The following is a 21,217-nucleotide window of genomic DNA, read 5'->3' on the forward strand; positions in this document are numbered from 1 at the left end:
TTTAAAATATTCATACCTTTTAAACCCTAACTCCAAATTTGACATGTTATATATGGAATTTGATTAAAAAAATGTGTATAATTTGAATATGGCGTTATTTTGCTTGTTAACCATTTCTAAAATGTCATTTATGATCCAACCTTAATCAATAGCACATGTTCGTTTTTCATTCGTACCGGTGCTGATCTAGATTGAAAATAAACACCTTACCAAAATTATATTGAAGACGAAAGTAACCATCGATAATCATGCATACACGACTTGTCAAAATGTCACAGAAAAAAAACATATTTCTCATCTTATGCCCTACTAGCGCGAGAGATAAACGCCTTAGGATTGATCATATTCAAACATGTTGTGATTGTATGAGCAATGAGGCTACCGCCAGCGGCAGTGGGAAGAAGAATAGGCGGAAACACAGATGGGGTGTCATGTGCTGAAATAAAGGACGTGGACCTATTAGGGTCTTTACTCATGGTTATTGGGTTAGGAGCATGTGGTGTTTATTTCTCCCGTTGCAATGCACGGGCTCTTTTTGCTAGTTTATATCTATACCTACTAATAAATGACGTGATATTCATGGTCCGTCATGCCATTTTCTAGAAAACCCCCTAATGTTTGTGATAATCAACCCAAAGTCCAGTTTTATTAGATTTTTTGCTTTTGTAAAAACCCCTTGATGTTTCTAGTAATCAACCCGTAGACCAGTTTTAAGTTAGATTTTAGCTTTTGCGGGAAACCCTGGTATTTGGGTTAATCAACCCAAAGTACGTATCAAATGCTTTTTAATAAACATCCATATTTTTTAAAGTCTAACTTCAAATTTAACATGTTATATATGGAATTTGATTAAAAAAATAGGCAGAATATGAACATGATGTTATTTACATGTTAACCATTTTTAAATGCTATATAGGGTGCAAGCTTAATCAATGATGCATGATCCGTATTCCTTTCATACCGGTCCAGATTGGAAATGAACACCTCAACAAAACTAGGATTGAAGACAAAAAAACATCTATAACCACGCATGCACGCCTCGCCAAAACCTCACAGAAGAAAACAGATTTCTCATCTTATGTCAAGCGAGAGACAGCTTAGGATTGACAACATTCAAACGCATTCTGGTCATGGGAGCACTATGGACAGGGTGGAAAGGAGGATAAGTGGCAACACAGATGGGATGTTATGTGTTGAAATAAAGGGCGTGGACCTATTGTGGTCTTGAGTCATGGTTATTGGGTTAGGGGAGCGTGGTTTTTTCTTTCTTCTTCTGTTGAGACACAGGGGCTCTTTTGTTAGTCTATACCTTACCATTATAAAAGGACTCTAAGGGGCAGATCCAACTAATCTCGGCCATCAAATCAAGTTAATCCATTTACCTGTATTGCACTAGTGGTGAGCGCTCAACATGTTTAGATACAATTAATGTCATACCAAATATTATCATCATCACTAATCACATAATTAACGCGTACATAATATCTTACCTATATCTTCATGCAATTAATATACCGTCTAAGATTAAAGTGCATTGCATGTACACATCTACTAGTTAAACAAAGTGCTTGGAATTTTCAGACTTTTATCTTCTTCTCTTTTTTGAGGGGTCCTGTATCTTTCTTTCTTAAGAGACGAGGTCTTTTGTTTTGTTTGGTTCAAAATAGACACGGAAAGAAGAGAATACAATAAAATGGTATCTAGGTTTAAGCCTCACCAGTGAAATTCAAAACCATACTGTCATCACGAAGAACAGAGAGTAGGGCTGCTCTCTCGGGCACAGCTACCTCTAGCCTATAGCAAGAAGGCGCAGGAGCCATTTCTCGTCGGTCCTGAAACATAAGTGGGTCCCGCCTCTAGCACGGAGTGTTGGGATAGCAAAGTATCATAGTTGTTGCGTGATATTCTTTTCACTGTGCTTTTCTTTATCGGTTTCACTGTTTTGCGTTGGGTTTTTTTTTCTCTTTTTTTTTGGTTTTCACATTTTTCTTTGGTTTTTTTAACAAATTTCTAATTCTTTCATACATGTTTTTATTACACCATGAACATTTTTTAATACATGTTTAAAATTTTCAAATATACGAGTAACTTTTTTCCCCAAATATATGTTTGTCTGCTTTGTTCATACGCATTGTACATTTTTCATATACAAAATTATACACATCTAACATTTTTAAGATATATGATAAACATTTTCTATATACATGTTGATTTTTTCATGAATGATAAGAAAACAAATTATAAACTACGCGGCATTTACTGCATTATGTAAACAATTTTTAAAAAATCACAAACATAACTTTGAAACGGACTTTTTTAATGTAAATGTACATGAAAAGTTCTCACGTCATTTGTTTCAAATAAGTGAACATTTTTAATGTACATCTTCTAAAATTTGAGGAAACATTTTTTTACACTGCATGCATTTTTTTTATGAAATGAAAACTTTTTGAAAAATGAACTAAATTGAATTTTGTAATATATTTTTTGAGACAATGATTTTTGTAATATATGTATTTAGTATTTTTATACCATAAACGAAAGTACAAAAATTAAAGTGTGTGTGACATCCGCGTGATGAACCCACATGGTCACTAGGCCGGCCCACTATCGGCTCCATGTAGGCAAGACGAGCTACTGTCTCGCATAAAGAGATAAATACTCCCTCCGTTCTATAATTATGATCGTGGTTTTAGTTCCAATATAGCTTTTTATCTTCTTCTCTTTTCTGTGGGGTCCCTTATATTTCTTTTTTGAGAGACAAGGTCCTCTATCATGTTTGGTGCGAAAATGGACTAGGAAAGAAGAGAAGGGAAGAGAAGAAAATGGTATCAAGGTTTGGGCCTAGCCTGTGAAAAATTTAAAACAAGCCGCCATCGTAAAGAATAGAGAATATGACTGCTCTCTGGGTGCGGCTGCGTCTGGTTTGTAGCAAGGCGCATGACCTATTTCTCACCGGCTGTGAGACATAAGTAGGTCTCGCCTCTCGCGCATTGTTGCATGGCCAGCCCAGTATTATAGCTGCCGCGTAATTATTAATTTTTGTTGTGCTCTTCCTTATTGGTTTTTTCATTATTTTGCATATGTTTTCTTCCGTTTTTTTCCTTTTTTCTTTGGTTTGACATGTTTTTTTCGGTGTTTTTTTAACACATGTCAACAAAAATCCTAGACATTAAACATTTTTCATACATGAGGAACATTTTTAATTCATGCTGAATAATTTTTCAAATATGTGTTAAAAAAATTCCAAATACATGTTGATTATTTTATGAAACATTTTTATAATTATTTCGCATTTGCTACATTATATAAACATTTTTAATGTAACTTTGAAAAGAGTAAACTGTTTTATAAATTAACATACATCTTTAATGTTACAAAGAAATTTTTTGAATTACACAAAAAATATGTTGTATAACATTTAATGTAATATTACGTGCACTTTTCACATTTATTTCAAACGAGTGAACATTTTCTAGATGTATCATACATTCATTGAATGGTACAAACATTTTCTAAAATTTGAGCAAACATTTCTTTCCACTGTATGGACTTTTAAAAATATGCGATGAACACTTTTGAAAAAATTAACTAAATTATTTTATCATAACATACGTATTTAGTTTTTTTAGCTATAGAAAAAGTTTTTGAAAAAACCCGTGTATGACGCCGGCCCACTGTCAGCTCCTTGTAGGCAAGCCGAGCTACTATCTTGCATAGAGAGATAAATACTCGCGGTAGCTTTTATCTTTTTCTCTTTTTTGTTGGGTCCTGTATTTTCTTTTTAGAGAGACAGGGTCCTTTATTATGTTTTGTTTGAAATGGGCTAGCTAAGAAGAGAAGGAGGGAAGAACATGGTATATAGGTTTGGGCCTAGCTCTACGTGTTCCCATCGGGTTTTTTTCACACATGTTTTCGGCTTTTTAAGCGGGTTTTCCCTGGTTTTTTCGACTTTTCACCGGTCTTACTTAGCTTCTGGACCAAAACAAATTGCGTGAAAAACGCGTTTTTTTATTTTTTGCTTCCACGAAAGGCACGGTTTTGTTTTTACGAGAGGCATGGCCGGAAACAAAAGAAAACACGTTATCTGTTTTTGTTTTCTTCCGTGGGAGGCATGCTTTTTGCTTCTGCGAGAGGCACGGTTTTGCTTTCGCGAGAGGCACGGCTGTGCCTCTCGTAAACGGTAAAAAACTTGTTTTTTGTTTTTTTTCCATGAGAGGCACGGTTGTGCTTCCGCAAACGCACGGTTTTGCTTTCGCGAGAAGCACGACCGTGTTTCTCGGAAACGAAAAAAAACACATTTTCTATTTTTTTCTTCCGCAAGAGGCACATTTGTGCTCTCGTGGGGGGCACGGCCGTGCCTCTTTCGGAAAGGAAAAAAACGTGCTCTCGGTTCGTTTTTTTGTCCTGTTTTTTCGTGAAAAAAAGTTCGTCAAAACCTATCAACATGGTATCTAGTTTTGAAGATCTCAACGCGAGGAATCCAACGGTGAAAGCGGTTCAAGATTTTGACGCACGGTTCAAGAGATAAAACGTTTTGAATAAACGGATCTACGAAAAAGGGAAAACTCTCAGGTTGCGACAAGTGCCGCACATGCAGCGCGCCACTTGTCACGACCTAAGAAGGTGGGAGTGATCTTTGCAAGGAGTAGTCCTCAATTAGTGATTTCATTGTTCTTTGGGGCGCCTTTCACAAGAGATGTAGTAGGGGGACTCTCATGTGAAGGCATTACAAGATGGGCCGGCCCATCCACGGGAACCACAACCTCGTTTTTTGTTCACATGTTTTGTTTTATTTTTTATTTTTTTATTAGTATACTTTTAAATATTCTAGATAAATATATTGTAAAAATACTTTACATAAGAACATTTAAAAAATGTTAATCAATCATTTGAAAAATGTTAAATGTGTATGTATAAAATGTTTATGATTTATAGCAAAAATGTGTGAAAAATTGATCATGTATTTAAAAAATGTTAAACAAGTATTTTGAAAAATTATAATCAAGCATTTAATAAATGTCAAATGCGTATAGAAAAATGTTGACCATATATTAATCTTGGATTATAAAAAAATAAATTAAACATTTGAAAAATGTTAAATATGTATAGAGAAAATGTTGATCATGTATTCAAAAATTCTTAATCTTGTATTGTACTAAAAATGTTAAACTTTTATTTCAAATATGTTAATCAAGCACTTAAAAATGTTAAATTTCTAGATAAAAAATATTGATCATGTGTTCGAAAAAGGTTAATATTGTATTTAACAAATGTTAATCAAGTATTTGAAAATTGTTAAATGTGTATCGGAAATTTTTTAACCAGGTATTCAAAAATGGTTGATCTTTATTTCAAAAATGTTAGACGTGTATTACAAAAGTGTATTAAATATATGCGGAAAATGTGTATAGAAAAACAATTGAAACCGAGAGAAAATAAAAAAAATATGAAGAACGAGAAAGAAACAAACAAAACCGAAGAAAAAAGAAAGAAAAAAAATCCAGTGAAAACCGAGAAGGAAACAAACAACATTGGAAAAAAATAAAAGGAAAAGAAAAAACCCAGTGAAAACAGAGATAGAAATGAAGAAAACCAGTGAAAATACAAAAATGAAAAAAATGAGAATACCAGTGGGAAAATCGGCTCTTTTACTTCAAGTAGGTCGCGCCCTGTTGTTTTACCACCATCTCGAGACTTACTCTGTGCCTAGCATTGTTAACAACCATCCAGGAGATTTGGGTCAGATCCCGGGGTGCTCTCTTTTTCTTCTCAATTTCCTGAAGTGTGCGCTAATGGGTTGGCATGTTACTGTAGACGCTTCAGGCGACAGCCTTTTGCATCTCGGGTGAAGCAAGATCTACGGTATGCTTGAAAAGGTACCAGTGCGCTTATGGACTGTGTCATTACTGTAGACGCTTTAGGCTAGAGCTTCTTCCGTCTCGTGTGAAGCGAAATATGCCCCCGCATCCTCGAGAAGGTTGTGGGCTGGCCCAGTACTGGTATGTTACCTTCATTGATTCCATTTTAATCTTTTTTTTTACTTTTTAACAGTTTCAAAAAATTCAAAATACATATATTCTAATGATTACTTTACTTAAGTTTTTAAAAGTGTTCATCATGCATTTAAAGAATCCTCATGCAGTGTAAGAAAAATTGTGGCAACTTTCAAAAATGTAATATGTTCGTGACATTTAAAAATGTTCACATATTACAAAGATATGGCCATGACATTTAAAAAAATGTCTATACAAGGTAAAAAAATGTTCATGTCATTTAAAAAATGTTTATCAGCGTCCCCAAAAATGTTCATGACATTTAAGAAAATTTTCACTCACTTCAAAAATATATTTGTGATGCTTTTAAAATTTTAAATTACACAAGGTAGGCTTACCCAAGTCGGTGTAGTTTGTGTAATTGGAAAAAAAAATCATCGAGCATGGCGCAGGCTTGCGTCGGTCGGTGTAGATTGAACAATAAAATTTGTCCTTCACAACGCACTATTTGAGCTCATGTTTATCCGAATGAATTCTCCATCGACGTGGTCCTTCTGGCAAGAGGGTTCGAACAAGGGAGTTACGATGCATCGGAGATGACCATCTGCGTGGATGCATGTTGGCTGTAGGTGTGGACAACCTCTTTCCATACAAGACAGCAACGAAGGCCCCTCTTCATCCACCAGGAGAGCTAAGACATCTCTTCCTCCGCAACGAGAAGGAAAAGAAGCTTGTCGTCTGTGGCGTGAAGGAAGCTCTTCATTCCGGACGGGGACGATTGTGTACTAGAATTGAATAAAAATTAAACGGGGACATAGTTTTGATATTTTATTAAAAATATATATATTTAAAAAATCCATCTTCCAATACATATATACTTCTTTATAACACATGATGGACTGTTTTACAATATAGGATGAACAGATTACAAATATGTGAAACAGAAAATTTAGATACATGATGAATATTTCAAATTTTGTTTAATATTTCCTAAATACGCTATGAACATTTTTAAATACGAGATAAAAAAATTATAAATATGCAATGAATAAATTTGAAGTATGGAGTGAATATTTTACAAATACTCGATGATTTTTCTTAAATACACGGTCAAATTTTTTATTTTTTTTATGGATATTTAAAACTATGAGGTGAATTTTTTTTAATACGTAATGACACTGTTCATATAAGCATGATCGTGATATTTTTTATTTTCTGTAATTATGTAATACCTTTTCTTAAACTGATAAATATTTTATTTCTTTTAACACATTTAGAATTTCCAAAAAAAAGAGACAGTCTCGCAACTGTAAATGGGCCTGAAACAGTCTTCGAGACAAATATGTTATTTGGATGTATTATACATGAATATTGTAAGAAATGTTCTATATCAGGGAAATAACTTTCTGATGTGTGTGTGAGAGAGAAAGAGGGAGACTTTCTTGTTTTGGAGTTCTCCAAGCATTCGTATAATTTGAATCGTATTTTGTTGTTCTATGGAATCCACTCATATGGGCTCATTTTATACCAATCTCGCATGAGCTTTAACCTTAATTTGTTTAATTCTGTGAGAAGTCCAATGCACTTCCACACTATTTCTCTCTACCCTCTCTTCTAACCTTTCTCCTCAATCCTCTAAAATGTATATGTTTGTTTTTCTCTGCGGCATTCAAAGGCACTTATTGCAGAATTCATGTTCAAAAAAACCTATAGGATACTAGAGAAATTGTGTTTGTTTTTCTCTGCATCATTGAAAGGCACATATTGCAGAATCATGTTCAAAAATCCTACAGGATTCTGCGGTACGTGACCTGTGGTCATGCATCTTTCCTGTCGTACGTTTTCAAATTCACTCCATCCAAAGAAGTCATTAGCATTACCTAAATGATAAGTGCTACAAGTGTGGCATGAAGTAACACCGGCCTAACGTTTTGACAATTAAAATTGCCATAAAAAAACAAAAACCCTAAAAAAACTGAAAAATTGCATCCAAATAGAAAGTTGCCATACTTCACAACTAAATTTGCCATCTCCAGATTGACTAAAATTGTCAAAAAAAATTTGAAAAGGAAAAAGGTCCCCGGCCTCTGCATCTGGGCGATGCATGCAGCCACTTTGTTAATTATTCTCAAAGACCTTACAAAGAAATACAACAGTAAGTCTGAAGTCGCCGTTTAGGCAACATCTGTCGCTACTCCTATCCAGTTGATGTAGGGATGCTAATAATCCGGGCCTAATACCACAGACCTCGCAGCCAAGCTAACATCTAAGACATGAGGCCCCAACCAAGCCACTTACCGGGTCTGGGACACACACTGGGTCTGGCGCACTCTCAGAGGCCGCCGCCGCCAACTACCACCACTCCATCTTCAGAGCTGAACTAAACTTGTCATAAAAAAATGTCAGGGCGAAATTGCTTCGTGCCACACATGTAACACTTATTAGGGTCCTAACATTAACCTAAAGATCGTATTTAGAATCCCAATATTCTTAGGTCTCTAAGTACAATCCAACATAGACATGAACATTCTTATAGCATTCCAAATACAATCCTTGAGGAGGAGGAGCGCGCCCGGTGAGCCGCAATGTCGGCGCCCCAGCAGACGTCGGAGGAGGCTGCCCTGGCAGTGTACCAAGCGGCGCTCGGGTGGGCTGGCCCTACTCCCGTCTTCATCGACCTCACCGGCGACGATGGCGACGTCAAGGGCAAGGGCAAGGCGGAGGACGTCTAGGGCAGCGTGCGGGCGCATACTTTTTTATGTTTTTATTAATGTTTAATTAGGTTTAAGTGGACTTTGGCCGGCGATTGACCGGCCACTTAATGTTTAATTATGTTTATTTCTGTGACCTGTTTTTACTTTCTACGCTGGTAAATTTGTATCCGTCTTCCGTTGGATGCTCAAGCCGACTCATATAAAAATGCGGCCGCCCACGTCCGCCTGGCTGGTCTAAACGGACGAAAAACGAATAAAGCGTGTGTCCATTTGGATCGACGCGTTGGAATTGCTCTTATAGCATTCCAAACGGTTCACGCCGGTTGGGAACAAGGAAATGAACATCAATGCCAAATTATTGCTGGGACCAAAGCTGATTGGGAGTATAAAGACGTGCTGCACCTGCAAGGCCTGGCAAAAATCACTGTTTTGACCTATGCACGAAACAAAATCACAAAATAAACTGTTGATAATTTTTTTTATCCAGCTAACCTTTTTTGTAGCGCCCGACAGCTAGGCGTCACACTACACTGTGCAACGCCTAACTCTCAGGCGCTACACCATCGTCGCACCCCGAGCTGACTAAAAAATGTTAAGTCAGTGTGCAACGTTTAAGAGATAGGCGCTACGCTATACAGTGTAGCGCCTACCGCGTAGGCGTTGCAATAGTTGCACTTAGCGCTTGGGGTTCTAGGGAGGGCGAGATCAATGGGAGTCTTGGGAGTCGGGTCCCTTTTGTCACAGGAAGCGGTAAATAGAGTGCTGCCCAGGTGCACAGTGCGTGGAGTGACTCCAGTTTTTTGGAGCGGACCGGGACTGTAAAATCGTTCGTGGTGGTAAAAAGTATATACAGCTAGAACGTGTCTTGTCGTTTTGTTCAGCCTCGGTCCACCTTTCTTTTGCGGGAAGGAGCGTACGCCAGTCGCCAGCTGCCTGTTTTCTTTAGTTGCAGAGGGACGAGGGCAGCTCTTGCGCTAAGTGTAACTAGTGCAACGCCTACAAGGTAGGCGCTACACTGTATCTCTTAGTCGTTGCATACTGACTTAGCATTTTCTAGTCAGCTCAAAGTGCAACGATGGTCAGGTGTGTAGCGTCTGAGAGCCAAGCGTTGCACAGTGCAGTGTGACGCCTAGCTGTCCGGCGCTACAAAAAAATTAGTCAGGTGAAATTTTTTCGTCAACAGTTTATTTTGTGATTTTATGTTGTCCACAGGTCAAATCTGTCGTTTTTGCTGCAAGGCCTCCCGTCCTCCTCCGCTCCATGAAGATATACGTTGCTTTCACGGATCGGCGGACAGTAGCCGATGTTCCCTGATAGCGATCTGTTTGTTCAGATGAGATCGTCTGACTGGCCACATTCAATGTAACCAACTTGCATTGCATGGATACATGAAGGTGACGTGCATGCCGAAGGTGTATGTTGAATATATGGTTTTGTGCACGTATATTGTATAGCCTGGTCCACTTCCTAGTCATTGTATAGTTGAGGTTGTAGCCCATTTTGTACTTCATATATACGTGTGCTTTGCACCGATCAATATATCGTGAAGCATTGCCAAACTCTCGTTTCCAACATGGTATCATACCTAAGATCCTAACCCTAACCCTGTGCCGCCGCCGCTGCCGCGATCTCATCGCCGCCGCCGCCGCCGTCCAACACCGCCGCCGCCATCGCCGCCGCGTACTCCACGCCGCCGCGACCGCCGCCCCGTGTGCGCCGCCGCCCCCTTCCGCCCCCCAACCCGCCGCGCCGCCCTTCGGCCGCCGCCCGCCTCCCATCCGCCGCGCCGCTTCTCGCGTGACGCCGCCGCCCTCGTCTCCCCATGGCCTCCCCTGGCTCCTCCGGCACCACCCGCAGCCGCCGCACCAATCCGTTCGAAGGCCCCGATCCCGTCGTCATCCGCGACCTCAACATCCTCGCTCGGGTTCCCGTCGTCCTCGACCATCTCACCTCCACCTACTATGCATGGAAGACGTACTTCTCCCTTGTGTTCCGGGAGTACAACATCCGGGATCACATCGATGGCTCCGTGGATTCCCGCTTCATGGAGGACGATGAGGAGTGGATGTCCATCGACGCCACCCTCATTCGTTGGTTCTACACCACCATCTCGAAGGACCTCTTCCACACGGTGGTCTCCGCCGACGATATGCTCACGCCGTTTGGACCAAGCTCAACGGCCTCTTCACCGACAACGCGCTCCAACGCAAGGTTTTCTTGCACGGCGAGTTTTTTGGGTGCCAGCAGCTTGACTCGTCTGTCGACGATTACTGCATGCGCCTCAAGAAGCTTGTTGACGAGCTCCGTGACCTTGGTGAGAAGGTCTCCGACGAGCTCCTCCTCAGCACCCTCATCGCCGGCCTGAGCGACGATTTCGGGAACGCCGCCTCCAACATCCCCCTCATCACCAACCCGACGTTCCCCAAGATCGTCGCCTACTTGAAGTTGGAGGAGAGGCGGATGCGGATGTCACGCACCCGGGTCACCCGCACCGCCCTCACCGCCGGTACTCGCGGCGGTGTGCGGCCCATCGCCCCGCCGCGGCCCACCCCAGGCCCCTTTCAGGCGCCGCCGCCGCCCGGGTTCCCCTACCCGCAGCCGCAGCCGGCTCCTCCGCCGCCTCCTGCCGAGCAGCAGCAGCAGTGCCGCGGGGGCCGCCGTGGCCGCGGCGGCCGCAAACAGCAGCAGCAGCAGTCGGCTGCGCCCGGTGGGGCGCCGCGCCAGCAGCAGCCGCTGCTCCCCCCGGCGCCCTAGCAGGCCGGCCAGAACCCCTGGACTGGGGTTGTGCACGCGTATTCCATGCCTATACTGCGTGCCCCCGCTCCGGGCCTCTTCGGCGCCCGCCCGGCCGCTCATCAGGCGCTTCACGCGGCCCCTCAGGCGTACCAGCCCGTGCCGCTCTACGGCCCCTCTGCGGTCTATGGGCTGCCTCCAGCCGGTGGGTTTGTGGCGCCCCCGCCTCAGCCGGCGCCGTCCGCCCCGGCTCTCCCACCGGTGCCTTGGGACCCCGTGCTCCTAGCGGCCCTCCACACGACCCCCACGCCGCAGCAGTACACTGGCGGTGGCGACTGGTATATGGACACCGGAGCCACGGCTCACATGGCCGCCAACCCCGGTAACCTTCTTGCCGCTCACCCCGTTCACACCGGTTCTTCCATGCCTATTACTCATGTCGGCCATGCTGCTTTTCCTTCTAACTCCATGCCATTATATCTTTCTAATGTGCTTGTCTCTCCTGACATCATTAAAAATCTTGTTTCCGTTCGTTCTCTTACACGCCAAAATCCTGTTACCGTTGAATTTGACATGTTTGGCTTTTCTGTTAAGGATGCCCGTACCCGGATGGTGCTCCACCGATGTGACTGCCCCGATGAGCTCTACCTGGTCCACTCATCTACCTCCTCCGTCGCTGCACCCATGGCGCTTTTCGCCGGAGTGAACCTTTGGCACGCTCGTCTCGGTCATCCCAACATCGCCACCCTTCGTCATATTCTTCGGAGTTTTTCATTCACGTGTAATAAGATCGACGATCACACTTGTCATGCTTGTCATCTCGGCAAACATGTTCGTCTTCCTTTTAGCACTTCCTCGCATGTCGCATCATACCCGTTTGAGTTAATTCATAGTGATGTTTGGACCTCTCCTGTTGCAAGTAACACGGGCTATCTTTATTACCTTGTCATACTTGATGATTTTTCGCACTATGTGTGGACCTTCCCGTTGCGGCGAAAGTCGGACTATGTTGCCACTCTCACCGCTTTTTACTCCTATGTCTCCATGCAGTTTGGACGTCCCATTCATGCGTTGCAAACAGACAACGGGAAGGAGTTTGATAACCTTGCGATCCGCAACCTTCTCGCCACACACGGCACGATCTTTCGTCTCACTTGCCCGTACACTTCGCAACAAAACGGCCGCGCTGAGCATGTGCTTCGCACTCTTAATGATTGTGTTCGCACCCTCCTCTTTCATGCCAACGTGCCACCACATTTTTCTCCTCACGCACTCGCCATCGCATCACTACTCATTAACATTCGTCCTTGTCGCACTCGCGGGAATTTTGCACCTCATCACCTCTTGTTTGGCACGCCACCTTCCTATGCCGAGCTCTGCATTTTCGGTTGCCTGTGCTACCCCAGCACCGCTTCCACTGCTCCTCATAAGCTCGCACCTCGGTCTGTGGCCTGCATCTTTCTCGCTATCCCCCCAACACCAAAGGCTACCACTGTTATGATCCTATCTCACATCGGGTGATCACTTCACGACACGTTTACTTTGATGAGATGGTTTTTTCTGTTAAGCAGGTACCTTCGGATGTTGCGGCTTTGCCCGCTCCCGGTGACGGCCGCTCCCGTGCCTCTCTTCGGCCGCCTCCCGGCTTTGAGGGTGCCCCCCGCGCCACGGGTCGAGTTTCTCCCCGGTTGGCTGCCCTAGGGGCTGCACCTCCTTCGGCGCCCGCGACGCCCCTGGCGTCCCCGGCCTCGACCACACCGGCGGCCTCGCCCGCCGCCTCGCCCGCCGCCTCGCCGGCGGCCATGCCTATGGCCTCGTCCACCGCGGCCTCGCCCGCAGCGGTCTCGGAGGAGGCGGGATATTCTTCGTCGTCGCCCGTCTCCACTCTGGACCCACTGCCCCGCCCGATGACTCGCTCTCGGGCTGGCACCCTTCGACCGAGCACGCGGTACCCCAGCGATGAGTACCTTCTCGCTGCTTCCGTCTCTGAGCCGTCTCCTCTCCCATTGTCAGCTCGAGCCGCCCTTCGGGATCCTCATTGGCTCGCTGCGATGCAGGAAGAGTTCGACGCGCTCCAGCGGAACCGTACCTGGCAGCTCGTCCCTCGGCCGCCCCGTGCCAACATCATCACGGGCAAGTGGGTCTTTCGGCACAAGACTCGTCCGGATGGCACTCTCGAGCGCTATAAAGCTCACTGGGTGGTTCGGGGTTTTCGGCAACGCGCGGGCGTGGACTTCACCGACACATTTGCCCCGGTTGTTAAACCGGGCACGATCCGCGCCGTGCTCCAGCTAGCCGTGTCCCGAGCTTGGCCTGTGCATCAGTTGGACGTGTCCAACGCCTTCTTGCACGGCCACCTGGCTGAGCAGGTGTTCTGTGAGCAGCCCACCGGCTTCGTCGACGCCACGCATCCAGATCATGTGTGCTTGCTCTCCCGTTCTCTTTACGGGTTGAAGCAGGCACCTCGGGCCTGGTACCAGCGCATCGCCGCCTTCCTGCAGACGCTCGGATTTACATCGACTCGCTCTGATGCGTCCCTCTTCGTGTATCATCACGGAGTTGACACGGCCTACTTGCTGTTGTACGTCGATGACATCATTCTGACGGCATCCACTGTCGCGCTTCTTCAGCGGCTCACTGCTCGTCTTCGCGATGAGTTTGCCCTGAAGGACTTGGGTCCTCTGCATTACTTCCTTGGCATTGAGGTGGTTCGGCGGCCAGATGGGTTCTTCCTGCATCAGCAGCGCTATGCCCATGAGCTTCTCGACCGAGCTGGCATGCTTAACTGCAAGCCCGCTCCCACGCCCGTCGACACCAAGGCCAAGGTTTCCGCTTTGGAGGGTTCGCCTGCATCTGATGCAGCATTCTACCGCTCCATTGTGGGCGCCTTGCAGTACCTGACCCTGACGCGCCCCGACTTGCAGTATGCTGTTCAGCAGGTCTGTCTTCACATGCATGCTCCGCGCGACTCTCACTGGACTCTGGTGAAGCGTATCCTCCGATACATACGCGGCACCCAGTCCTTGGGACTTACGCTGACGGCCTCCGCCTCCACCGACCTCGTCGCCTACTCTGATGCGGACTGGGCCGGCTACCCGGACACACGGCGCTCCACCTCGGGGTACTGTGTCTACCTTGGGCCGTCCCTGATCTCTTGGTCCTCCAAGCGACAGCCCACCGTCTCCCGCTCAAGTGCCGAGGCTGAGTATCGAGCAGTGGCTAACGCCGTTGCTGAATGCTCTTGGCTCCGTCAGCTGCTCCAGGAGTTGCTTTGTGATGTTCACAAGGCCACGCTCGTCTACTGCGACAACGTCTCCGCCGTCTACCTCTCCGCCAACCCGGTCCACCATCGTCGAACGAAGCATATTGAGCTCGATATACACTTCGTTCGTGAGCAGGTAGCTCTTGCCGCATCCGGGTCCTCCACGTCCCGACGGCGCAGCAGTTTGCCGACGTCATGACAAAAGGACTGCCTACTTCTGTCTTCGAGGAGTTCAGGTCCAGTCTTTGCGTCTCCGTCGACGCTTCGACTGCAGGGGGTGTTGAATATATGGTTTTCTGCATGTATATTGTATAGCCTGGCCCACCTCCTAGTCATTGTATAGTTGAGGTTCTGGCCCACCTTGTACTCCATATATACGTGCGCTTTGCACCGATCAATATATCGTGAAGCATTGCCAAACTCTCGTTTCCAACAGTGTACTTCAAAATTCCAACCCATTTCACTCCCTCTTTTGCTGATTTTTCCCGCCCACGACAAATCTACCAGGGCCCGGCCCGATGAATCTCCTTCAAAATATTTCTTCTTTTAATTTTCTTTCAAAATGGAACGATTGTATTCCATTAAGGCTCGGCTAAATCACCGGCTATGACAACTCAAGTCTCGGCTTCATACAAACAAAAGGAAACAAGGCATGCAAAAAATGTTTCATTCCTCATTGCCTCCAGCAACACGGTACAATCAGACCCTAGTTGGAAGAACCACCATTCATTCAGAATGCATAAAACCAGTGACTGATACAAACAAGTTCCCGCCAAAAAAACCTACAAATGACACAAAGAGAAACCACCATGTCCTGATTGTCGATTTACTCATTTCACCACAAATTTCTCCGAGCCACGGGCATAGGTTAGATAATCCACACACCACCTGGCATCTTGCACGTTACATTGCATCTTAGAATCTTAGAAAGTACACAGCAGTAAAGAAGAACAAATTGATCTCCAAAGTCACTGGAACAAAATCAATAAATAACATTAATTTTGATTTCAGTGGTCGTATCTAATTATTCTTATGGATAAAGTGCAATGGCTTATTTTTCTCTCAAGTACAGTGTACGGATATTCAGAGGGTTAGTCCTTTCTCCGCCACAACATGACAAGAAAGATGTGTGCCAAAGAATGCTTATCCCTAGCGCAATGAGAGTAACCATCTGATACGTCAATTTTGCATCATGTTTTCTTACTGTTATTTATAATGTTTTTATCCACAATAATGCTTTTTGGAGTAATTCTAATGCCTTTTCTCTCATAATATGCAAGGTATACACAAAGAGGGAGCATTGCGGCAGCTGGAAATCTGGACCGTCAGGCAACCTATTCTGCACAACTCCAAACAAACCGAAACTTCATGGAGATTTTTGTTGGAATATTTGAGGAACATTGGAGCAAATAACTACCAGAGGGGGGCCACCAGGTGGGCACAACCCACCTGGGCGCGCCAGGGAGCCGAGGCGCGCCCTGGTGGGTTGTGCTCACCCAGGCCCACCTCCTGTGGCCATCTTCTGGTATATAGGTCATTTTGACCTAGAAAAAAAGAGAGTACTTTCGGGATGGAGCGCCGCCGTCTCGAGGCGGAACTTGGGCAGGAGCACTTTTGCCCTCCGGCGGAGCGATTCCACTAGGGGATCTTCCCTCCCGGAGGGGGAAATCATCGTCATCATCATCACCAACAACTCTCCCATCTTGGGGAGGGCAACCTCCATCAACATCTTCAACAGCACCATCTCATCTCAAACCCTAGTTCATCTCTTGTGTTCAATCTCCTTACTGGAACTATAGATTGGTGCTTGTGGGTGACTAGTAGTGTTGATTCCATCTTGTAGCTGATTACTATATGGTTTATTTGGTGGACGATTATATGTTCAGATCCATTATGCTATTTAATACCCCTCTGATCTTGAGCATGATTATCATTTGTGAGTGGTTACTTTTGTTCTTGAGGTCACGGGAGAAATCATGTTGCAAGTAATCATGTGAACTTGATATGTGTTTGATATTTTGATAGTATGTATGTTGTGATTCCCTTGGTGGTGTCATGTGAACGTCGACTACATGACACTTCATCATATTTGGGCCTAAGGGAATGCATTGTGGAGTAGCAATTATATGGTGGGTTGCGAGAGTGACAGAAACTTAAACCCCAGTTTATGCGCTATTTCGTAAGGGACCGATTGGATCCAAAAGTTTAATGCTATGGTTTGAATTTATTCTTAATACTTTTCTTGTAGTTGCGGATGCTTGCGGGAGGGTTAATCATAAGTTGGAGGTTTGTTCAAGTAAGAACATCACCTAAGCACCGGTCCACCCACATATCAAATTATCAAAGTACCGAACACGAATTAAACCAACAGGATGAAAGTGACTAGACGAAATTCCCGTGTACCCTCAAGAATGCTTTGTTTATTATAAGAGACTGTTTTGGCCTGTCCTTTGCCTCAAAAGGATTGGGCTACCTTGCAGCACTTTTGTTACTATTATCTTTACTTGCTCATTACAAATTATCTTGCTATCAAACTACTCTGCTACTTATAATTTCAGCACATGCAGACATTACCTTGCCAAAACCACTTGTCATTTCCTTATGCTCCTCGTTGGGTTCGACACTCTTACTTATCAAAAAGAGCTACAATTGATACCCTATACCTGTGGGTCATCAAGGCTAGTTTCTGCCGCCGTTGCCGGGAGTGAAGCGCCTTTGGTAAGTGTAATTTGGTAAGGGAACATTTATATAGTGTGCTGAAATTTATTGTCACTTGTTACTATGGAAAACAATCCTTTGAGTGGTTTGTTCGCGGTATATTCACCTCGACCGGAACCACAATTAGCTACCCCTCAGCCTACTACACCTACTGAAAATATTGAATATGAAATTCCTTCGGGTATGATAGAACAACTGCTAGTTAATCCTTATGCAGGAGATGGAACCGAACATCGTGATATGCACTTGATATATGTAGAACAAATTTGTGGATTGTTCAAGCTTGCAGGTTTACCCGGAGATGAAGTTATGAAGAAGGTTTTACCTTTATCTTTGAAGGGAAAAGCATTGGCATAGTATATGCTATGCGATGATATTGGATCTTGGAATTGGAATAGTTTGAAATTGGAGTTCCATCAGAAATTTTATCCTATGCATCTAGTTCATCGTGATCGGAATTATATATATATAATTTTTGGCCTCGTGAAGGAGAAAGTATCGCTCTAGCTTGGGGGAGGCTTAAGTTAATGTTATATTCATGCCCCAATCATGAGCTCTCAAGATAAATTATTATCCAGAACTTTTATGCTCGGCTTTCTCGTAATGATCAAACCATGCTTGATACTTCTTGTGTTGGTTCTTTTATGAAGAAGACTATTGAATTCCAGTGGGATCTTTTGGAAAGAATTAAACGCAACTCTGAAGATTGGGAACTCGACAAAGGTAAAGAATCGAGTATTAAACTTAAGTATGATTGTGTTAAATCTTTTATGGATACAGATGCTTTTCAAAAGTTTAGCACTAAATATGGAATTGACTTTGAGATAGTAGCCTCCTTTTGTGAATCATTTGCTACTCATGTTGATCTCCTAAAGAGAAGTGGTTTAAATATCACCCACCTATTAAAGAAGAAAATAAAGAACCGGTGCCAGTTAAAGAAGAAACTATACTTTACAATGTTGATCCAGTTGTTCCTTCTGCTTATATTGAGAAACCACCTTTCCCTGTTAGGATAAAGGAACATGCTAAAGTTTCAACTTTGGTCAACAAAAGCTATATTAGAACACCTAAACCTGATGAAAAATTTAAAGTAGAACCTAGTATTGCTATGGTTAAAGATCTCTTGGAAGAAGATATGGATGGGCATGTTATTTAATTCTGTGAAGAAGCTGCTAGAATTGCCGAACCTGGTAAAAAGGATAAGCATAGACATGTTGTTGGCATGCCTGTTATCTTAGTTAAAATAGGAGATCACTGTTGTCATGGTTTATGTGACATATGTGCTAGTGTGAGTGCTATTCCTTACACCTTATATCAAGAATTTATGAATGACATAGCACCCGCAGAGATAGAAGACATAGATGTTACTATTAAACTTGCTAATAGAGACACTATATCACCAATTGGGATTGTTAGAGATGTTGAAGTCTTATGTGGGAAAATAAAATACCCTACTGATTTTCTTGTTCTTGGTTCCCCACAAGATGACTTTTGTCCCATTATCTTTGGTAGACCTTTCTTGAACACCGTTAATGCTAAAATAGACTGTGAGAAACAAACTGTCGGTGTTAGTTTTGGTGATGAGTCTCATGAGTTCAATTTTTCCAAGTTTAATAGAAAGCTTCATCAAAAATAATTGCCTAGTAAGGATGAATTAATTGGTCTTGCTTATATTGCTGTACCACCTACTGATCCTTTAAAACAGTATTTGCTAGACCATGAAAATGATTTTCATATGCATGAGAGAAATGAAATAGATAAGATTTTCTTTGAACAACGCCCTTTGCTTAAACACAATTTGCCTATTGAAACTCTAGGAGGTCCTCCTCCACCTAAAGGTGATCCTGTGTTTGAATTAAAACAGTTGCCAGACAATTTGAAATATTCTTATCTTGATGAAAAGAAGATATATCCTATTATTATGAGTGCTAACCTTTCAGAACATGAAGAAGAAAGATTATTGAAAGTCCTAAGGAAGCACCGAGATGCTATTGGATATACTCTTGATGATTTAAAGGGCATTAGTCCCACTCTATGTCAGCACAAAATTAATATGGAACCTGATGCTAAACCCGTTGTTGATCACCAACGTCGGTTAAACCCGAAGATGAAAGAAGTGGTAAGAACAGAAATATTAAAACTTCTGGAAGTAGGTATAATATATCCTATAGTTGATAGTAGATGGGTGAGACATGTTCATTGTGTCCCTAAGAAAGGACCTATAACTGTTGTTCCTAATGATAAGAATGAACTCATTCCACAAAGAATTGTTACAGGTTAAAGAATGGTAATTGATTTTAGAAAATTAAATAAAGCAACTAGAAAAGATCATTACCCTTTGCCTTTTATTGATCAAATGCTCGAAAGATTATCTAAGCACACACATTTTTGCTTCCTTGGTGGATATTCTGGTTTTTCACAAATACATGTTTCTCAACCTGATCAAGAAAAGACCACTATTACTTGTCCCTTTGGAACCCATGCTTATAGACGTATGCCTTTCGGTTTATGTAATGCACCTACTACCTTTCAAAGATGTATGACTATTATATTCTCCGACTTTTGTGAAAATATTGTTGAGATTTTCATGGATGACTTCTCTGTTTATGGGAAGTCTTTTGATGATTGTCTAAGCAATCTTGATCGACTTTTGCAGAGATGTGAACAAACAAATCTTGTCTTGAATTGGGAGAAGTGCCACTTTATGGTTAATGAAGGCATTGTCTTGGGTCATAAAATCTCTGAAAGAGGTATTGAAGTGGACAAAACTAAGGTTGATGCAATTGGGAAAATGCCATGTCCTAAAGATATAAAAGGTATTCGTAGTTTCTTAGGTCATGTTGGTTTCTATAGGAGATTTATCAAAGACTTTTCTAAAATTTCTAGGCCTCTTACGAATCTTTTGCAAAAGGATATTCCTTTTGTTTTTTATGATGATTGTTTAGAAGCCTTTGAAACACTCAAGAAAGCCTTAATTTCTGCACCTATTGTTCAACCACCTGATTGGAACTTGCCTTTTGAAATTATGTGTGATGCTAGTGATTATGTTGTTGGTGCTGTTCTAGGAGAAAGAGTTGATAAGAATGCTAGTAAAACTCTAGACAGTGCTCAACGAAATTATGTTACTACTAAAAAAGAATTCTTAGCAGTGGTGTTTGCTTGTGATAAATTTAGACCTTATATTCTTGATTCCAAAGTAACTGTTCACACAAACCATGCTGCCATTAAATATCTTATGGAAAAGAAAGATGCTAAACCTAGACCTATTCAATGTGTTCTCTTGTTACAAGAATTTGATTTACAAATCATTGATAGAAAAGGAGCTGAGAACCCCGTAGCTGATAATTTATCTAGGCTTGAAAATGTGCCTGATGACCCACTACCTATTGATGATAGTTTTCCTGATGAGCAGTTAGCTGCAATAAATGTTGCTCACAGTACTCCTTGGTATTTTGATTATGCTAATTACATTGTTGCTAAATATTTACCACCTAGCTTTACATACCAACAAAAGAAAAAAATTCTTCTATGATTTAAGACATTACTTTTGGGATGACCCACATCTTTATAAAGAAGGAGTAGATGGTATTATTAGACGTTGGGTACCTGAGCATGAACAGGGACAAATCCTACGGAAATGTCACTCCGAAGCTTATGGAGGGCATCATGCTGGAGATAGAACTGCTCACAAGGTATTGCAATCTGGATTTTATTGGCCTACTCTCTTCAAGGATGCACGTAAGTTCGTCTTATCTTGTGATGAATGTCAAAGAATAGGTAATATCGGTAAGCGA

Source organism: Triticum aestivum, chromosome 7D, assembly GCF_018294505.1.
Source record: "Triticum aestivum cultivar Chinese Spring chromosome 7D, IWGSC CS RefSeq v2.1, whole genome shotgun sequence".
Classification (NCBI taxonomy): domain Eukaryota; kingdom Viridiplantae; phylum Streptophyta; class Magnoliopsida; order Poales; family Poaceae; genus Triticum; species Triticum aestivum.